The sequence below is a fragment of the Stegodyphus dumicola genome, chromosome 9, assembly GCF_044657685.1.
Source record: "Stegodyphus dumicola isolate Sdum_Otavi_A_Nest chromosome 9, ASM4465768v1".
NCBI lineage: Eukaryota > Metazoa > Arthropoda > Arachnida > Araneae > Eresidae > Stegodyphus > Stegodyphus dumicola.
The window spans coordinates 79689817-79713039 of NC_140776.1; the positions used below are offsets into that span (position 1 = coordinate 79689817).

The 23223-nt window shown below is 32.5% G+C and overlaps 1 long non-coding RNA gene across 1 annotated transcript; it reads right to left on the reverse strand.

The window, feature by feature from the left end:
• Positions 1–114: 114 nt before the first annotated feature.
• LOC118185372 (uncharacterized) lies at positions 115–2003 on the reverse strand. The gene is made up of 2 exons (XR_015043009.1): positions 1381–2003; positions 115–337 (listed from the first exon to the last, which is right to left on the reverse strand). It is a non-coding gene; the product is annotated as an uncharacterized LOC118185372 (long non-coding RNA).
• Positions 2004–23223: the final 21220 nt, after the last annotated feature.

Consider the following 23223-nt stretch of genomic DNA (forward strand, 5'->3'; position numbering starts at 1 on the left):
TTTAAATAATTTTTATAATCACAAAATTTTATAAAATTAAGAAAGAAGTAAATTTTACAATTAAAATATGAATACCACACTGCAGAAATACATACAAGAATGAAAACACTGTAATATTTGAAATGCATGATTTATTTTTTTAATAAATTAATAATTATATTTTGATTTTCTATGACAGCAGACTGATTTGCAACTGATTGCTTATACAAGTCACATATTTCACACAGTACATTAATATATTCTTCTGCGTTTCAATTATTTCCTTTTCTGCAGCTGTAATATCATCTCTCTTCCTTTTTTCTCTTCGGTCTCCTGCTTCGAATAGTTGAGCTTCTATCTGAGGGAAAATTTTAAAATATTCATTCAAATTCAAATATTCTTAATTTTTATATTTCATAATGTAAAATACTTTTTATAATTAATTAAACAATGAAACTTCTCTAAAAAGGAACAATTCATAATATTGATTTCTTTAACTTTCAATTTTTTTCCCTTTATAATTTTTAAGACTGTTTATAGATCAAGAGGATTTAATGATTATTATTTTAAATTCTTAAAATCTTGTTGTTAATAAAAGACATACTCTGTATATAATGTTCGCAATAAAGAATTGAAATAACTCTTTTATATGAGAAATATTAATTTACATCTGTTATAATTAATTTATACCAGCAGTTCTCAGCTGGTGGTATGCAAAGAAACAAAATATTTTTAACTATGAAATTCAAAAATCTCATAAAGAAAAGAATAGTTAATAGAAATTTCCTTTGATCAAAATTGACTTCAAGGTTTGGAAAATGACACACTTGTTAACTTTTGGCTGAACCGAAAAAAAAAATTTAAAGGCATTTCAAATAAAGCTATCAAATTTGTATTGTCTTTTCGCACAACCAGTTTTTGTGAAAAATGATTTTTTCCGTGTTAAATTTGAAATATAAATACTCATCAAAATAAAAAGTGGATCCTAATTTACCATTAAATGAAATAAGAGCAGACATAAAGAAATTAAATATTAAAGTATTATAACTGAAATTTTGATAATCAAGTGAATAATTAATTTAATTAAATTTAATTTTGATAATTAAGTAATCATCAGTTTTTAATCTAATAGTTCTTTATGTGTACATATTTAATACAAAGAGTGTGCAAATGGCAATATATATTATATATATATATATATGTTTTTAATATTTCTCTTGAGGAATTGAAAAATAATCATTGTAAAATTAGTGGTAGTCTTAATGTTTGTCAGTTTTTGCTTAGATGGTACACTACAGTCAAAAGGTTGAAAACTGCTGATTTATACCATTAAAGTTTTTCTGTTGGGAGGAAAAGGAAAAGAAGAATGCAGAAAACAGATTTTATGTAATAGATACAAACTTGTCATTCCTAAATGCCATTGCAGATTTCCTCGTGATAAAGGTGTGGAATTTTCTAATGTAAAAAAGAAAAAAGCATAAAATAAGCACAATTTACTCAACAATCTTGACTGAAATATACATGCTTTCAGAGATAGCATAAAGCAAGAAAAGTTTACTCAACAATCTTGATTGAAATATACATGCTTTCAGAAATAATATACAAAGCATACTGCATAATCAAAGTTATGAGTTTATATACTATGAGATACTATACATGTTTATAATATACCACGTTCCTGTACACCTAACACCTCGTCCACAATTTTCTATACAATTCATTAAAGATAGTTCCTGAAACATAACTGACTTAAGAGAAACATGCATACTTCTAATTTATGCACAACAATTTGACAAACATTAATTTCAGGTAAAGAGCTACATGTATTATATCAAAGAAAGAATGAATAAGTGTAATTTGCCTTTATCCTACAAATACTTAAAAACATTTACATTAAAAAAATGAATTATACATAATGGTAGCAAATTTTTAATGAAAAACAAAACAAGAGTTGAAAACTTAATGCAGTTTTTGTCAATATTTTACTCTCTTAAAATTTATATAAATGTATAGAAACTTGAAATGCATACCGCATTTGGCTGGAAAACTTGTGGTATTGTACTGCACTCTAGGGAAAGGGAAAACGTATACAATGAAGCAATTATAAGAATAAAAGATATTTGCATATTATTGAAACCAGCTTAATAAAAGTTACCAAATTTTCAAAAATGTGCCAAACTCTGACAACGATTATGTATCAAAATTTTTCAGGTAACATGCTCGTGACAATTTTTCATTCAAGCAATGTCACCATTTTCATATGTGTTTCTTATGTTGTATTTCAAGTTCCAATGGATTTTAGATATGAATAGGTTTTTAGATTAATTTCAGATTTAAAATACTGCTTGTGGAGCTTACCATCAAAAGACGAAGCTGTGTTAAAAGTTCTGCAGGAATAGAACATTTTAGTACAAAAATTTCTAATGGAAACAACTATGAGATGAATTTGGTACATACACAAGGCATGCAGTATCAAGTTTATGCAATTCTCTGATTTTTTTTTTTTTTTTTTTTTTTTTTTTTTTTAAGTGAAAACAGATCACTTGGCACAAGTGCTCAAAATTTAGACAAAAAATTTGTGGAAAATATATTTTTTTTAAACTATCATATAATTTTTATTTAATAATTCAAATTAGTATTTTAAAATTTGTTAAATGTTTTTTCCTTTGATATGTTGATAACATTTTGCCAACTTAGATAAATATTGATAGTTTGGTTATGCTAAAAGCAAGCTGCAAAAACAACGTACTTCTCCTGATAAGTATTTTTCTCTTTTCACTTATAAAGACCACCAAACTGATCCAGGTGTTTGTGTTAATACGTTAAGTACCAAAAAATATTGAAGAATGCACAATGAAAGATGGCAACCAGTATGGTAAAAGATATAATTAATATATGCAATGAAAGAAATCTTATTAAAAGACGACTTTCATTATCAGCAGAGAAGCATAACACAGTTACAGTAAAGAAATCAAGCTTTTGTTTCTGCACTTGTAGCTTTTAATAGCCAAAAATTGTTTTTTTGAAATTTTATGAAATAAATAAATCTGAACATAACTGATATCAAATGAGAATGGGTCCAAACTTTCACTTAAGAAGCAGAAAGTGTACTGTAAATGCACAATATAATGAGCAGAACACAAAGCATAATTTATAAATTAACCTTTACTCTGGATGTATATATTACATTAATATCACATTAGAATTATCAGGGTTTCATATAATTTTTTATTTATTGTATTACATTGAAATACCTTTAATTTCATTTTTATATTTTTCCAACGATGTACAATATAAATCTAAAAATTGCTCTTAACTGTTTCATCACATAATGAATGTCTAAGAGAAGGAATGCCTGCGTGGAAGACTAAGGAAAACTTAGTATTCATGTTATACATTGAAAAAATGAAGAAAACACTCATGCAGCCAGCTTTTTCACCCGGATTTAAAGAGAGACTGGGATAGCGGTGTTCAGCAGGCTTATCTGCTTGTAGATAGATGGGCTTATTAATTACTATATAATTTAAGAACTAGTTAATTTTCATATGGTAAACATGCCTACTGTCACTGAAGAATCATGCATCTGCATTAAACAATAAAAATATAACACAAATTTGAATTTTAAATTAAACTTACTATTAGAAGAATTAAAACCAAATGCTGTAATTTGAAAATGGGAAAAAAAAATGTGATTTATATTTGAAAAAGCAAGGATTTTTGTCTGAAAAGTAAAATATATTTTACACACACCTGTTGCTGTAGGTTACTTTGGAGGGAATTTTCTATGGGATAAAGTAAATAAAGTTGTACACATTAAAAGAAATATATTTCTTTCGTTTTCAGGACTGGAACAATTCGTTACACCACACTACAACGCAGTAAACACTGGACCATAAGCTCAGAGAAATCATGGGAACTGATGTTTTCTGTTTACATCGACACGCAGTCTCATTGGATATTGATGTAGTTTATCGGACAAGCTCTCCTGGCACGAGAGCAAACCAACTCCCCATTGCATTTTGACGTCATCAGTTACCAGAGCGGTAAAGCGTTGCACTTGAATTCGACTTTAGCAGACGATAGCAGGAACGCCTCTTGCGAGCTAACATTTGCAATTTATCAGAGCGTTGCACTTGAATTCGCCCCTAAGTTTATGTAAGGTTACTAAGTCACAGTGCTTCCACATTACCTCAGCCGACAGACAGACAGACAGATGTCTTGTTTTGCACCCGCTAAGTCTTTCTGCACCGATGGGCGAAAAATCAAGCATAGGTGCGAAGGAAAGGTATATAGAAAGAGGGCAATTTCGTATTTGAGGAGAGTAAAAAGGAACTTCGTACATTTTGTACGAGTTCCAAAGCCCAGAAAGAAAAGATGGGACAAAATAAAATTTAAAATAAATGGCCCAAAAATAATAGAGGAGAAAAAAAAAGGGCCTATAGAAAGAAAAGGAAAAGAAGTAGAAAATATCCTAAAATACGATTGTGGCCATGAGTGTAGTTAAGGAGTTCATCTGCAAAAATTAGTGTCTTTAAGAAGCAAACTTTAGCTAAGTTAAAAAAAAAAAAAAAAAAAAAAAAAGGGGGAATGAATTCCTACATGGTAATGTGTATGCCCTTATCTTGAGACCTAACTAGAAAAGACATATATCATCACAAAGATGTACATAATATTTTAACTAAAGTAACATTAAATATTACCGTTCCCAAAAAAATTCATGTATATTTCAGAAAAACAGTAATTGACAAAATTACAAATCCATCATACACAGTGTGAGAGTATTTCAGCAAAAATAAATTATACAGTTTATTTTTCTTAAATATTAGTTAAATATAAAATTAATTTATTAATTTAACCGTTGAAATTTATTATAGTACAAGTTGAACAAATTCCGTCACTGTATTTTTATTTGCTCGTAATTTTAAGTTTGAGACCTGAAAAAAAAAAAAAAAAAAGTCGGGGATCTTTGTTACAAAAATCACAATCTATACTCATCGATGATCAAGAGATCCCCATTTTTCCCTCACAAGAAATTCCTAAGCACGAGAAGGGGGGGCCTCCGAAGGGTGTGAGTTGCTGATAAGAACGGACTACTGATAAGGAATGTGGCGTCTCTACGGAATAGTTACGAAGAAAAGAACCACATGACCTGCTACTATTACCAACTATTGTATAATGCTAGAATCTTATGAAAAATAATAAATAAAGAAATTTAATGACACTCTAGTGATAGAGAAACATATATTTTATAGAGAACAGAATGTTACTTATCTGAATATTCCGTGTCAGGGCCTCTTTTGGATTTCTCGTGTTCATAGTGAACAGCTAACAAAACACCTGAAGTTTCGAAGAAGCGAAGTTTCCTTTTTCAATTTGATGAATGAGATATTGCATAGGAAAGGTGCATTTAACTAGTTTAGAGAGTTGAAAACATTTTTGAAACACTTATTTAAAAAATTTCGGAGCTGTGTTTAGACACTGCCTCCAGCTTTCATGATCGCAGCGCCAGTCCCCCGCGATCGATTTGGCGCCCAAAGTTACGGTTACTAGTTACCCATTACCTCAGCCTTCTAGAAAAATAGCTCACTCTTTGGAAGATTGCAGTTAATATTGCTGCGTACGTATGGGTTCGTAATAAACTGAATGCACAAGTCGATAGAAAGTTAATAAAGTTTATTCTTATTCTAAGAAATAAAACAAAATGCTGAAATTTCATCAGAGATATTCGTACAATATTACAATATCCAGTAACACAGTAGTTATATTTTAAACTACTAAAATGTTGAATAGAACTCAATTCAACAACACAGAGAAAGCTAATCCGATCTCACCCGAATTCGCTACAATCAATATCAGAACTAAGTAAACAACTGAATGTTTTAATCCGGCTTTATACGCTTTTTAATCATGCACGAGAACATTCTGGTAATTTTTATTTTTCGAATTTTCTGGAAAGCAAAAGCAATTACGAGATATTTATTTATTAAATGCGCGTGCTCCTGTATTTTAACTTTTCCGGCGTACCTTTCTCTTCAAATAAGTCTCGTGCTGCATTGCACGAGTATATAGAACAATTCGCTACAATCAATATCAGAACTAAGTAAACAACTGAATTGAAATGTTTTAATCCGGCTTTATACGCTTTTTAATCATTCACGAGAACATTCTGGTAATTTTTATTTTTCGAATTTTCTGGAAAGCAAAAGCAATTACGAGATATTTATTTATTAAATGCGCGTGCTCCTGTATTTTAACTTTTCCGGCGTACCTTTCTCTTCAAATAAGTCTCGTGCTGCATTGCACGAGTATATAGAACAATTTTAATTATAAATTCTTCTAAAAATAGCTAAGTAAATACAAAATCTGTAACAATACTGAAAAATCAAAAGCAATATTTTTCGTAAAGGACAAACAAATTTCACACCACCAAGACCTCTTCCGTTTGATGAAGAAATTGACTGGGTTGACGAAGTTAAATATCTAAAAGTCATTCTAGATGAAAAAATTGACTTTACAGAAACATCTTAAGGGAACTGTGCAAAAAAATTAGTATCACGCTTGAAAATATGTGCCCTCAATTCTTGGCAGAAGTCACTTCAACTAAACCCCTTTTATACAAATCTATACTTCGAACAGCATTACTTTATGCTAGTCCTGTCTGGGGCCACGATGCCAACTTTCATTTTCAACATGACCAAATTCTTCCAAATTAGAGAGATTATCAACGCGCCTTGGTTCATTCCAAACTCGTATATCCCCCGTAATCTCTAAGTAGACACAATTCAAAACTTACGAAAAATTTCTTCTGTTCAATTCTCACTTATCCTAGAAACTGCATCAGCTCTCCTAAATATTTTCCATTTCCCAGAGAAAAACACAAATATCCATCTGGCATTCTCCATCCTTAAGATTTTTTGTCACACCAGACTCTTCAATTCATTGAGTTGGATCTTCGACCAGAAACTCACCTTCTTCGTTGCCTGGTGGTAGCCACTTGACTTAACGAAACACGCGTATTCAAACCAATGTCACGGAAGATTCGTTGGCGGACGCTATTCGCACCAGCGGTGCCAAGGAAGTTAGAACCTCCTTGAGCGCATCACCTCCTTGAGCGGTGCGATAAATCGCTTAAGCTATTCGCCAAAACATAAACCACGCATGCGCACTGAGTTGTCGGCTCTGTCATTTGAACCCAATTGAAAAGAACGGATTCTACGTAGGCGAACTGCCTAAGTGCTCTAGTGAATCTCTTTTACAAGGCTGGTGTAGTACCTTGGTGTAGTTTATGATTTTTTAAGCGTTGGAAACTATCAAAAGTTTAGAAAGGAAAATGGGTTCCTTTTCTTATATACAGTAAGACCCCGCTTAACGCGGGGGATACGTTCCATCGAAGTAGAGCGTAATGCGAAACAGCGCTAAGCGAGGCTATCTTAACATGTAAATAATGGGGTTAGGGGAAGACGGATAAAAAATGGTTAGGCATTAAATTTAATAATGTTTTTTTTAATAAAAATAAAATCAAACATTTATTTCTTACAAAAATAAAAACAATATAAACGTATATACTTTTAAAAACAAATAAAATTCTCAGTCAGATCATTCAGTCTATTCTGGGTTTCCAATTTTCTGCCTTTTTGTTAAGAAGGCATTATGATAGATTGGCTTAATGGCATATTGCGTTCAATTTCGTCGTCAATCCATATAGACAGTCGTTTTTCCATTTCCTCTATAATGCTATTTCTAGAACGGGTAATTCTAGTTGCAGAGCTTGACGTAGTTGCAGTTGCCGATGACAGTATTTTTTCTTTATTCTTAAGAATTGTCCTTATTGTTGAAGTTGCCAAAATCAATGCAGCACTAATTTGAGATTGACGTTCACCAGAATCTAATCTTCTAATCACTTGCATTTGAGTTTCTAGTGAAATGCTTTTTCTGGTTGCTTTCTTTTCTTGTTCTTTATTATCACCCATGATAAAAACTAAAGATCATAATATTTGTCACTGTATTAATCGTTATAGTATTATACAAATTTAAACTTACAATAATGTCAACAAATGTTTCAAATGATAAAAATGCGTCCACAAAGCAAGAAACACAACTACACTGTTTCGGATATGTTATTTGGAAACCTAGCGCTGCGCACAATTTCGGAGAATCCCCGGGTTGAAATAAAAGAGCGCTAAACAGAAACAGCGTTAAGCGGGGTCTTACTGTATATTAAAAGAAGGAACACATTTCATTTTTTTAAAGTAAATGTAAAAAAAGGGCAGATTTTTGTGTTCACAATGTTTATCGCTTTCCTGAACGGTTGGAATAGTTTAAATGACTGATTTGGGGGGGGGGACAAAATCTTGTTTACATTTTTTGTATTTCTTAGAATACATTGTGCTTCAAAGATGTGCTTTGCACACTCAAGACTTTAATTCATTTCTCTTTGACAATTGTCTGAGAAAAGATCACAAAAATTAGACAGAGGATTTCTGTGTAGAAAATTCAGACATGAAATAAGTTAAAAGCGATTAAATCAACTATTAAATGAAATAATCATATAATACTGGTTATTAACAATTTGTATGCATGTTTATTTTTTATGGAAATACTTGCATTTTCAGTATTTGGCATTTTCAATACTTGGTATTCAAAAAGTATTTCAAAGAAGTCTCAAATATTAGTACAAACACATTAATAAATTAAATTGAAATAAATAATGGGATGTAATTTAAAAGACAGAAACAATTTAATGTAAGAGATTTAGATTTAAAAATTTGAACACACAAATGATTTATGATATTTTATTAGGTTTTATTTCATAAATATCTTTGATTTTGAAATATGGCATTTGAACCTATAAACGTGTGTAGACATTGAAAAGTTATGAATATATAAGAATATTATAATGCTCAGTAAGTTTTCTTATTGAATAATAAATTCTGTCAATCCTATGATATAAGACTAGGGTCTAAGTTTCCATAAAAATTCCTCAGTTAAATAAAAGAATTTAAGTAATTTATGTAGCCTTTTTGTCGATTTTTTAACTAATTACACGTCCTCACTTGCAATTACAACCATCATTAAATCCCTATTTTATCTAATCATTTCCTGATGACTCGTCGCCTTCCGTGACGTCACTCTGTAGCTAACGTCTCCCTGTGGCATCACGGCCAACTGGAAAAACATGGATAACCCAACGACTTCATATAACAGTATGCATCTCGTTGGGATAACCAGGCCATGCTGTTCCAGTTGGCCGTGTTATTAACTATTGGTACTGTGGCCATCTAGCGAGATACTATTAATTTTCTTACGATTTGATCTAAAAAATTAACTTGCGACTTCTCGGCATTAAATTTGATTTTTCACGCGACATACCATCTGGATGTCGCGTGAGCATTTACAACAATCTGGAGTTTTTCTTTAACTTTTACTGGGTTTATGGAAATGCACGTGATCGCGATATCGCCCGCATAGCAGGCGGAAATAGTATTTGGGATACTAGGTATATCTTTGACATATAAATTAAATAATAGAATATGAACGCATGCGGTCTCTTCACTATTTAATTTCTTTAAAATTAATACCGGTTCATAATAGTTTATGGCAAAATTTTGAAAAATGCTACTCCGTTTACAGTGATCCAAAAAATCCGATATCCAAACAAAATCCGAATTTGAGATTAACCGCCTCTTTCTCGGAAACACACACACACACACACCAAAAAAAAAAAAAAAAAAAAAAAAAAAAAAAAAAAAAAAGAGGAGAAGCGTGAAGCGTTAGTTTAAGCATAGATTTTGAATGCACTTGCTTTTATCGGCAAAAATTCTGAAACAAGTTCCAAGCAAGTAAACTTCTTTATTATCACATCCTGCGCTTTCTGATTAGGCACGCCCAAGGCCAACTAGATATCTAGTTGGCCTTGGCACGCCTCGATGTAATTGATTGTTGGTTCTTGCAATCTACCACCTCAGCTGCAGTCCTACGAATTTCTCATCATTCATGCACAAGGAATTGATCTCGTCATGCTCATACAAAATGCTATATTTCTTCTCACAAGCGTTCAACTCAAGATGAGACAACCGTACCTAAGGCGCTTGTTAAAAAGTCACCCCTCTGACCTAAACGAAAAGTACTTAACTAATTCTTCTGAAGCACATTCCGGTAGGGTTTAAAAATTGCAGTGGATCTGTTAAATTAGCAGTATATAATCAAAATATAAAAATGTGAGTAATCTGGAAATAATGCTTGTTTCTGAAAATGCACAGCTTTATACACGCGCCTCAACGGCACACGCGAAAATGTGGAATAATTGAAAAACTTTGTGAATGATATAAAAATTGAGCGAAAGTAGTTATATATGAAAGAAAACTTAATTTCTTTATATATGCTATATTTAGTATCATATTTAACAGTTGTCTTCTAATGTTTTATGATTTGTGTCATTCATAATTACGGCATCTTTCCTCAACCAAAAGATGCTCCGCCCTATCCCCAGTTTCAGTTCTAGCCTAGACAGACATTTATAGATCTATTCAATCATCACTAAAAATTATTATTATTACTGTTCTTCACTATCCATCATCAGTAGAATTCAACATGCATTATTAATAGTCTGTTCACTACCTAAATCGCCTGAATCAATCTGATTAAATTCTGCCTCCGCTATTTCTCTGCATGATAATTCAAACATTGCTATAGAATTAATAATAATGTGTCCCCACAACCTGTTAATCTTCATTGTTTTTATTCGCTTTTGCCTTTAGTTTTTAGTTTATATGTTAATAAAATCTTAAAGAATAACAGTAATAAAAATTTTAAATAACAAAAAATAATCAAGAAAATTTTCACTTTAAATTTCTTCCTCCTACCTTGAAGTTTTTAAAGTCATACTGGTTTCCCCTAACTTTTCCTTAAATTCGTTTCATAAAATTTTCCTGTTTCTGCTCTCTGATATTTAATTTATGGCGTGCAGGTAGATGGTTCTTAAATGTAGGCATTCTGTGAAAATAAATCCTTGGTTTCTTCAAACAACCTAAGGGCTGAACAGCTAAGCGGACTGAACATGCGATAATTGACTGAATGCCTGAACCAAACGTTCGATAACCAATGTCTTAGAAATTAATATGTACAATGGCTTAGAAATTAGTTAAATAACAAATGCCTTAGAAATTAGGGTACTATTCCGATATCAGAGCCGTAAAAAATTGCCAAACTAACTCTTGATGCCAATACTTCCAAAAATAATTACGGTAACTCTAACGCAAGAAAGGAAACATAATAGTAAATAACTATCTAAGATTATTGTTTTAGTTTAGATAGAAGGTTAATTTCATGTAAATACACTTTTTTGTTGTAATTTCTAAACAAAAGGCTAAACATAACTGAAATTAAACGGGAGATATAATTTTTTTCATGTCTTCCAACGTAGCAGGGAATATTTCAGTTTTTTTGTGTCAGCGTCTGTACATAAACTTGGACAAATAATCATCGAAATGCTGTCGAGCAGTACGACTTTTATTACGCCATTTAGCACTGCCACAGCCTCGCTACTGTTTGTCTATGACACTCACTTTCGGGGGTCCACAAAATTGTAGTTGTGATTGACAGTAAAATGTTCAAAACCGCTATTGTGTAGTTCATCTGACGTGTATGATTTCCAGCAGTCAGTGTAAATTAATGCTTCCTTCTGCGATATTTTCTTTTATGACGTTCAATAAAGTTTTCGCCGATCGTTCTGAAACAGCGATTAAGAAGAAACATTCATTGGATTCTCTGCATAATCCGCCGAAAACACATTGTGGCAGAAGAACACGTCTGACGTTATTCTTTCTTATACTTAAAAGGCTTTCGTCTACTTCAATAATTTTGCCCCATCCGCCGATTTTCAAGTTAGGTCGAATAAATAAAGTTGCGGAGCAAACTACACGCATGTAACTGTTCCAGTCTACAGTTATATTGTGGTTCATATTCAGATGGAGTTCACAAAATTCAATAGATGTCATTTCCGGACATTAAAAATACATGAACCTAACGGTTGTAAGGAAAGGGATTTTCGATCCTCCGAAGCAATTTTGACTTCTTAATCCTTTCTTCTCATTACACGTTTCTTTCCTGCACCGCCATTTCTCTACTGATTTATCTCTAAAGCATAATTTCATCCCGTAGTTGTTCGAACATATTATTCTATCATGAATGATGCCTGTTCTTTGAAAAAATTCTATTGCAGGCTTTTCGTCATTAGACAATTTCCAAATTGTTAAATCCATAGCGTTATTATAAAAGAATTAAAAAAATTAAATTAGTATTTCAATGGCGACTTATAAATATGCAACTATCTAAATTTATGCACTTCACGTTCGCTAGATTTGGCGCGCGGTTAAATGAGCGCGTTTGCTAGATTTGGCGCATATATTTTCGCTTCAATTTTTTTTACGGTCCCTAAAACGGAATACTACCGAAATTAGTTCCAATAACCAGTGTCTTGGATAATAGACCATTGCCGACCAGTTATAAATGTCTTAGAAATTAGTTTCTACGTTGATTTCCCCTAGCTTTTCTTTATTTCCGTTACGAATTTTTTCTAGTTTCTACTCACAGTTTTAATACTTAGGATGTGGAGACAGCTGAACGTTATCCAAAGACACTCTGAAAGAAATAACCTTTAGCCTTTGAATTCTTCACGCAACTGGTAGATTATGTGCGGCATTTACCATTTCCACCCCTGTTATTACATTTCTCTCTCAATAACTTTTTATGCCATTGCTTTTCCTGTAATTTTATGCATATTGAAACGAATTATGCGCTGTAAGCGATTATTATACTACTGGAAGTAAGAAGGCGAAAAATGTAAACTGTTTCCATTATGTAGGGGTAGGGCATCTAACGTAAAAGCCTATTGACTAGAATTGTTATTGCATGGGTTCCCTTACAAAATTAGATTACTTCTAGAGTATAAATGTTCAGACAATTAGCAATACTCTTGTTTTTGCATTCATACATTTTCTGTAGTGAAGTCTGTAGTACGTTTCATGCGATAGTCTTTAAGAAAAATTCACTAAACTTCGTTATCTTCATTAGAACAATTTCTAAGTTTCCTTCACCACCAGTTTTCGCGTACATTCCGCGTTTATTATATAAAAGAGAAAAAAAACGAAGCATCTGTGTGTGTGATGATAGCTTAGTGGTAAAGTTTACGGTAATATGTTTAAACGTGTGCCGAAGTGCTAGCTAAGAGGTAAAACGCTACTCTCCTATCTCAGAGATGGCAAGTTTGAATCCCGGCCGTGGAGTTCTTGTTATCCTCGAAGCAAGCTTAAATTCAATGCACATATCAATTAGGTCTCAAAAAAAGCGAACGCTGCATTCATGAGTATTTTTCCTTTAATTAAAAGGAGCTCTACCCTCGCATTGGAAAATAAAAGAAAGCTCTATTATGATTAGGCCCATCTTGACCTATGCTATTCCTGCCTGGAGCATTATCAACAGAAATCAAAGAAATAAACTTCAAGTCCTACAGAATAAAATTCTCCCATATGTGCTTATAGCCCCCATCTATCTTACAATGATCAAATTCACCATGACTTAAAAATAGACACCATTGAATCTTATATCTTGTCTACAACCCATAAGTTCTTCGCCAGTGTTGAAAACTCATCCCACCAAAACATCAAAGCTCTCTGCAATTATGATCCTTTGCTCATACAAGACTGCAAAAATATATTTCATACCCCAAGTTGTTTTTTTTTTTAAAAAAAGCTATACTCATTATGTGCTGCAACATATTATTTACTCTTCATTTCTTCATTGTACTCATTTTTCCTTATTACAAAGCTTGGACTTTGCCTTTTACATAGCATTCATAGACTTTGCTTCATCTCATGATCATTCATTATATTTACTCAAGTGTTATTAGTACCCAATTTTTCATCTTCTACTAAGTGTTTTTCTGCATAACGCACAAACCCTTATTTTTGTGAATGTTTCTACTACTGCAAATGTTCTTTTTATTGCATATGCACAATTTCAAATGCTTCTGCCGTTATTACAAAGATCCGACTTTGCCTTTTACAAAGAGTATATAGACTTTATTTACTCAAGTCTTTATTATACTATTTACCCAAGTTTTTCTGCATCTTGTATATACGTTTATATTTGTTATGTTTCTACCTTTGCAAAAGTGCTTCATATTTACAAATCCAAATGATTCAACAGCTTCAAAAGCATTCAAAGAGCTGTTTTAAAAACTGTTAAAAAATTACCGCTAAACAACTATTTAAAAAAATTGCTTTTCACATTATGTGCTGCAACATGTTATTTTTTCATCAATCCCACATTTTACTCATTTCCAAAATCTGTGAATGTTTCTACTAAGTGGCATAAAAATGAGAGTTCTGCATCAGAGGAGCTAAGGATCAGGGGGCGTGGCAGGTGCATCGTGCAACGTCATCAATGACATCACATAAGGGACGTGGCCAAGGACGTCTTGAGTTGAGTTGTTTTTAGGTTACTGATTGAGTTGTAGACCTCCTGCTTTTCATTTAAACTTAGTTTTTCAAAATTGGCAACGGGAGATATTTTCTGCATTTTAATTTGGGTGATATGCCGATGATGCCCTCTATTGATGAAAAAGTTAATTATATGTTTTAGAAATATATTTTTAAGTCTGCTGTTAAAATTATTCAATGCGCGACTCTGAAAACAATGCAAGAGAAATAAATATAAAAAAAGACTTCTCTTTAATGACAGTTCATCACCTCATGCAAATGAAACTACAAGATAATTTTTTATTACTCAGTTTTATTCTGATACTTTTATCCTTTCTAGTTTTCCATGAACATTTAACTTATTTCTTAGGTTTTCTATTCATAATAACATATTTGTTTGCTGTCATATTTTTAATACTTAGCGTTTCTAATTTGTAATATTTTATTTAATTTCCACATATTATTATTTTTTCATATCTTTATAATTTTTAACATACCCTGATTTTTAATTTATACGTTAGATTTCACAAAAGTAAATTTTCCCGTATACACTGTTTATTTGTTACATTACTTAATTTTCAATGCAATTTCACACTTTTTTAATGCTATAATGTTCAATATATTCTGAATTTTAACTTATTTCTTATAGTCTACCATCATGTATAACTACTGTTTACTATAGCATTTAAGTAAAAAAAAAAAATTTAACATCTTTTTTTTTTTTTTTTACATTTTTTTTTTTTTTTTTTTATACACATTTTCATTTTAACTCTCTTTTTAAAATTCTGTTTAAAAAGAAACGTTTATTTTTTGTGATCTTAGTTGTTTTACTTAATTTTCTACAGAATTTCTAATTTCTTTCACATGTTTAATAATATCTTCCTTACACGACCCAATATTTTTTTAAAAATTTTAAGTTTATAACTGTTAATTGCTTTTCTTACGTTAATAACTTCCCTTCTTAGTTTATACTTCATAATTCTAGTTTAACTTATTTATTATAATGTTTTTATTTGTGTCTCATCATTTGTAATTCCAACATTTTATTCCATTTTAGATAATAACACACTTTTTAACAATATAAATTGTTTTCATTTACTGCATATTCAGACATTTCCTTATAATTTTTAAAATACTTGTTACATTTTCCAATCATAATTGATGTACAGGTTTTACTCAGAAATTTCCATCCACAACTTTACAGTTTAATACCATTTATATCTAAATGTATTTCGTTCTCATATAGTTTTAAGGTCTTCAAAGTTTCTAACATCATGTTTAGTTTTAAATTCCGATTACCTTTAAGTTAATTCATAATTTTCGTTTCTAATTTTGCATTACACATTCAGTGCTTCATCCACACATACCAAAATATTTCTTACATCTTCTCATATTTAGTCTACAAGATATTTAAGTACTTCAAATGAATTTACACGGCTCATACCATTATGTTTTCATGTTTTAGAGACATTGACTATACTAATTTTACCTTTTTCCTGCACTAATTGCATCTATGTCCACACTCATAGAAAACTTTTTGGGAAAACTAGCAAGTTTTTGCATCACATGCATAAAGAAAATTCTTGAAACCAACTTTTCAGTATCGTACCCAAATTACTATTTTCCAAATGTGAGTTAACAGTGTTCTTTAGTTTTACTCTGTTGCATCTTTTTTAATTTTAAACATCTTACTTTTAATTCTAACATACGTCTTTTGAGCAGATTTTAATTTTAATACTATCATATAACCTCACCTTGTTTGTTCAAATTCCATACAGTACCTTCTTTAATTCGCTATGCAACCCCAATGTCTTTCACTGACATTCTATTCATTAATACTACAAGTTTCCTTAATTGACAAAAAGCGAATTATTTCTCATTTTAAAATAGAACTAGTATATTTTTCACAAACATTACCTTCTTCCATTCAAAACACCCCTTAACCTATAACTGATGCAGAGATATCAAAGGGGAACTCCTATCACATACTGGTTGCTCACTTGTAAAAATCTTCCCACATTTCATGTTTTTAGAACTTCTTTCTCGAGTATATCAATACCATCAGAAAATACACTTGACATTTTTACTCAGTTTAAAGGCGACATACTGTTATAAGACTGATTTTAGTTAAATTTATAAGGCAAATAAACACATTTTGTGCTAAATAGACATAAACATTTAGATTCAGAATATTTCTTTTTAATTCGATGTAAGGCATGAATTTCATTCATGATGCGAATTGTCTCTTGATTTATTTGACCATACACTAATAGAAAATTTTTATTTTACAAATTCAGCTTTAAACGAAATAGAAATAAAAACTACGATACACCTGCTGTTTTTTAAGAAAAGGAACTTTGATATATTTCTGGAAATGTAAATGCTTCTAGAGTTTTCTTTCAATAACGTTGGTTTTCATTACTTTACTAATTTCAATAATTCTCTTACTTGTTAATATACAGTAGTGTGCAAAAATTAAGTACGAGACGGTTTTTTCAATATAACTTTGTACAGAAGCTTTCAAATCAACACATTTAATTCCGTAAGATCCCCAATACGTAAGGACATGAGTAATGTAAGCAACACTTACTAAAAGAGAAATCAGAGGGATAAAAAGAAGCTTTATTGAAAAAGTAGCATGGAGCGCAATGCGACTGAAGGCCGAAACGTCCCTGTGATGGGTGTCCAGCAAGAAACATCCGGTCTTTAATAGGGGATATGATCTCCCCTGACTGCTAGGCAGGTTTTACAGCGTCTGCCCATGCTGAGAATGAGGGTGTCAATGAGCTGTTGAGGCATTGCTGCCCATTCGTCTTACAGCGCCAATCGGAGCTCCGGAATCGTTACTGGTGGTAAGGTACGAGCTGCCAAGCATCTGCCTAGAAAATCCCATACATGCTCGATGGGATTGAGATCCGGAGATCGTGCAGGCCAATCCATACGTTCAATATCCTCACTCTCTAAGAGCTGTTCGGCAGCTACTGTGCGATGACATGGTGCATTGTCGTCCATGAAAAGGAACTGCGGACCCATAGCGCCTCTAAAAAGACGCACATATGGAAGAAGAATCTCGTTACAATAACGGGTCCCGTTGATTGAACCTGCGTCGAAGATGTGAAGGTCTGTACGACTACCAAGCATGATGCCTCCCCAAACGAAAACACCGCCACCTCCATACCTGTCCCTTTCAATGATGTTCGAGGGATGATTGCGGCTTTCCCGCTCTCTCCAGATGAGTATGCGATGAGAATCGCTTCTCAGACTGAATCTGCTCTCATCTGTAAAGAGTACTCGTCCCCATTCATTGTCTCTCCAATTCCGGTGTTCCCGGCACCACAGAGAACGCCTTCTTCGATGGGCAGGCGTTAGAGGTACACACCGTACAGGGCGTCGTGCAAACAGACCACCACCGTGCAGTCTTCTGGCCACGGTAAAACGCGATATCGGTCGTCCAGTCGCCTGTGTCGTGTGTCTAGCGATTTCTCCCGCTGTCTGCCGCCTGTTTCTTCTGCCTGTAAGGCAATATACCGCTCATCTGCGGGTGTGGTTCCTCGTGTACGACCACTACTAAACCCCCGGATAGTTGTTCCTGTAATTTGAAATTGTCTCTAAAGTCGTGAAACGATGCTATGAGCAATTCCGAACTCTGCAGCCACACTTGTCACACTGCGGCCTTTCTCCAACTTCCCAATGATTCGACCTCGGGTAAAAGCACCCATATGTCGTCTAACAGATTGATTATTCGCCATTTCTCGCTGACGCAGCAACTCGGTGTGATTTTAACTGCTATACGGCGTGCAATCTCTTTGCCAGAAATACTAATCTTATACCGACAACATGCTTTATACTACTCAGACACTCCCCCATTACGTCTACCTGCATATCTGCGCATGTGCTACCGTACATCACCTTACTTAATCTCCTGATTGGTCTTTCTGTCCGCTCTGCCTCTTCGTTCAGCTGATATGCTAATTTTTCGACTTCGTCCTTAATTTTTGCACACCAGTATATTTTCTTATGAACAAAACATTGTCAAAAACGTGACACAATATAACTGTTACGAATATACATTCCTTTACCAGCATACACACATTACCAATTGAAACGAAAAAAGGCACAGATATTTTACTCCAACCTACATTAAATTAAAAAAAATATTTAAACTTTCATACATTTCGGAATACAAACGAAAACTAAATAGATATTGTTATGTTTGTATATATCAAATAACGTTAATTTAAAACTTTTATGAATAATATTTACAGTAATGCTCTAAACTTCATAAAAGTGAGCAGTCACTATTTTTATACATGTATCATCAGTTATTTACATTAATCAATGTAATATCATCATTCAATATATGCACTATATTCATATATATATTAAAGGTTTAATTGGCTTACAGTTGAATAATTAACTATTGGAGGAAAGAGGTCCATATCTTACAATATTTAGCTCGCATTGAACAATTTTCTCAAAACCCACTTTGAGCCACGTTCTTTAAGTTCATCAAAGCTCTTTTTTTATTTTTTTGAAGGCTTCGTCAATCTCTTTTTCTATATCATGCTCTTTAAATAACTACAAACAGTTGCTACGAAAATGAGGATGAATGTATTAAGTGTCTCCATCTTCATTCTCACGACTCATTTTATTTCAGGGTATGTACCACTTCAGACAGCGATATGTATCTACATCATAACTCAATTTTTCTACAAGATGCAATTTTATATATTCAAGAAACATATCTAAATCTTGATCATTCTCTGTGTTAGAGAAAATCGACTCGGTTGAGAACATACCATAAAGAACTGTGATTTTAGTGAACTTAACATTCATTAACAGAGTCAACTTTTCTTCGTATTTGCAAGTTTCATGTCAGACCATGTTTCATTCGAATGATTACTCCACTATTGCAAAAGTGTTTATTACTTCCTATTTACAACTTTAAATCATTCTACAGCTGCAAAACAAGTGATATTTGCGTGAGATTGGTCCCCAGCAAAGTGGTACATTGTGTGTGTATTTACTTAAGTGTTATTAGTACCTTTACCCAAGTATTCGTCATCTTCTAAGTGTTTCTGCATTACTCATAAAGTTTTATATTTGTGAATGTTCTTACTATTGCAAAAGTGTTCCTTTACTTCATATTTACAGCTTCAAATGATTCAACAGCTGCAAAACAAATTATACCTTGTGTGTCATTTTTCACCCAACAATCAATATTTGTGTGTGTATTTATTCTAGTACTTTTAGTATTAATTATCCAAGTTTTCACTATCTACCAAATGTCTTTCTGAATAATACACAAACTCTTATACCTGTGTGTTTCCACTATTGCAATAGTGATTATTATTTCATATTTACAACTTCAAAATGATTCAACAGCTGCAAAACATGTGATAACCTGTGTGCGATTTTTCACCCAATGAGTGATATCTTTGTGTGTGCTTTTATTCAAGTGTTTTCAGTACCATTTACCCAAGTTATCATCAGATTCCAAGTGTTTTTCTGCAAAACTAACAAACCCTTACGTCTGTAATGTAAATGCTTCTACTATTGCAAAAGTTTTTTATTTACAACTTCAAATGATTCAACAGCTGCAAAACAAGTGATATTTTTGTGTGCGATTGTCACTCAATAAGTAATATTTTGTGTGTGTATGTTACTAAAGTGACTTTAGTACCATTTACCCAAATTTTTCTTCATCTACCAAGTGTTTTACTGCATAACACATATACTCTTATGTCTGTGATTGTTTCTACTATTGCAAAAGTGTTTATTACGTCAAATTTACAGCTTCAAATGTCTGTACAGCTATAAAAGTTGCTGCAAAACAACTGTTTAAAATTAGCTATTCTCATTTTGTGCTGTAACATGCTATATTGTAACAGTTATAGCCGAATGGCTCTAGCTGCAATCCTATCTCCTACACAAGTTTTTTCAGCCCAATTTTACTTATTTGCTGCAAGAATGCATCTACGTACATAAGAAACTTAATGTTTTCCCAAATTTAAGCAACTACGAAGAAATTTGCTTTTCTGTTTTTGCTTCTGCCGTCGGTAAACTCACTCGGCGCAGAATGTAAACAAACGCTGCTATCACGTTTGCGCTAAAACCTCACCTCCTCAAATGCTTGAAATTCACAGAACTTTATTTATTCATTAACCCTTTAACTGCTTAAGACGTGTTTAAACGTTTTTGGAATTTCTTTAAAAATGCTTAAGACGTCTTTACACGAATTTCAAATCGCACGAAAATGCTTAAGACGTGTATACACGAAGCCCGAATTTCGCGAAGATTGCTTGAGACGTGTTTAGATGACGCGATCTGGTCTTCCTTCCCCTACCTTTCTGCAGGCGGCTGTCAGTTGACACAAAGGTCTTAATAGGGTGTGAAGTCTCTTTGAAAAGAGAACTTTAGGAAAAAGTCCTTAGAGTGAAGTAGCTTTGTCAGACAGCAGGTATGTATTATTTGTGTGCCGACTAAAAGTTTGCGAAAGAAGATAAATCGTTTTACAACTGTTTGCCTTGTGGTACTTTATACAAATGAAAGTCAAACAGGATCCGACGTTGTTATAGTACATTGCCGAATTTTAGTAGAAACAAGAAAAAATAAGAATTGTAACGGAGGACGCCTTTATGCCTATATGTTATAGAATCAAATATTTTATTTTTGTTTTGAAAAATGATTACAATTTCTGATTCGTCAGGAAAAAATATAAAATGTTGCAACCAGCTTTCTTGTTTGCCTTCGTATTTCAAATGCGCGTTATTATAATGGTATATTCTTCTTTTTACATTCTTAAATGTTAAAACTGTGCTTTCAGCATGCCAGAGTTTTGTACTCGTATGTGTGGCTCTATGCTCCGTAGAAATGGCGAACTGACATATAAAAATTATATGAATGTTGAAAGGAAAATATTCTACTTGAAACTTCAACTAAATGGAATAAATGAATACGCCGAAGGAATTTCTAGAAATATTTGTTTTAAAAATTTTATTATTAAGATTTTAAATGCAAAATGTTTTGAAATTTAAAGAAAAAAATATGTAATCCTTGAAACATTTTTGGAAAGAAATCTATCGATATAAAATCTCTTAAAATTAATGGAGTGTAAATTAATTAAAACAGTTAGTGTACGGAAGGGTTAGATATACTGCGCACAAAAAATTACAATCAGAAGATCAATTATTTAAAGATATAAATTAATTACATTAAAAGAATTTAAAAGAAATTAACATCTGTCCAAATGTCAATGCTAACATCAATAGCACGAAAGAAAGTTATTCTTTAAATTCCGAACTTAGTTTATCCGTCGGTACGCAATGATTGTGTCTTTGCGATTACTTTTCTTATAGATACTACAAAAGGCCGCCAACGAAGTAGCGGTAAAATCGTTGAATACTAATAGTTTGAAGCGGGTTCAAATCCTGATGAATGGATTGCCTGCATACCAGTTTTAGCGAATGTTTGTTGCGCATGTTTAATGTGAATATGAGCCAATTTTAGTTAGCTTTTCATGATGACGTGCCTTGACTACGAGGCCTCGCTGGGGCTGTGTTTGGTTTGGCTTGTTAGATTATTAAGCACGTGAAAGCGATCTGTCTAAGGGGAGGTATGCTTTCGTGACAGATTTTCTAAGGGAAACAATCTCGCACTACAAAAAGTTAAAACCATAAAAACGCCCATGCAATCAGCTTGTTCACGGGGGTTTGAATGCAGGTCAAACTACCAGTATGTTAAGAGAAGCGATTCCAAGAATGTTTAATTATTTTATTTAGTTTGTCATAAGCTAAATAAAATAATTAAACATTCTTGAAATCTCTTCACATTACTGAAATGGCAATAACTATGCTAACACTTTTCCTCTAATATAAAATTTTGAACTTTTCCGTTATCGGACAGCCCACCAGCAACTGAGCGGAGTCTAACGGAACAACTGATGGTTCTGTCCGGTGTTCGAATCCCGGCAAACGAGCTGGTTGCCAGGATGATATTCTTAGTTTTCCATATGTGTAACATGTATGCAAGCCAATTTCCGTTAGGCAGCATTCGAACGAAGGCATCCTTCACCTTAGGCAAATAACCATCGAGTACTTTGCCATAATCAAATAAACCTTTATCCATAACATGCTTCAAATATTTTTATGTTGAAAAGTTCATGCGCCAAAGTTGGCCCCCGTTGAATGAAATATGTTGTTTATTTTTCTTTGTTTTTTATAACAACAATGTTCTTGTTTTCAGAATCTGAATTATCAATAAAATTCTTTTAATAATATGCGATTCTATTTTGTTTTTTTGTTTAATGAAAAATTAATTTAAGCGACAAATCTCTTACATTTAGAAAAATTTTCGATTTTCGAAACGAGTTGCTGTCGAAAGCGCATCTTCTCGTTGCTGCATATATTTATTTAAAGCAAACTGCTTGGCGCGTGTGCTTTTATATTTGAAAAGATTCAGAGAATTTTCAACAGGGAAATAAAGTTATTAATTTACTGAATTTTGTGGATTCTTTGTGTTTTGAGGTAAAAGTCAAACCATCAGATATGTGATAACCTTAAAATAAGGGTATATATAATCAGGATTTTGCGGCCAGACATTCCCAGCGAAATACATTACAAAAAATTATCTATGTAGAATTAATGTATATTCCGTCTAGTATTTTAATTTATCAGTGTTATTACACATCAGTTTATCAGTGTAAGTTATATCGTTTTAGTTGTGTTCGATATAAGAATTTTATTTGGTTTATATAAATCCGATTCGT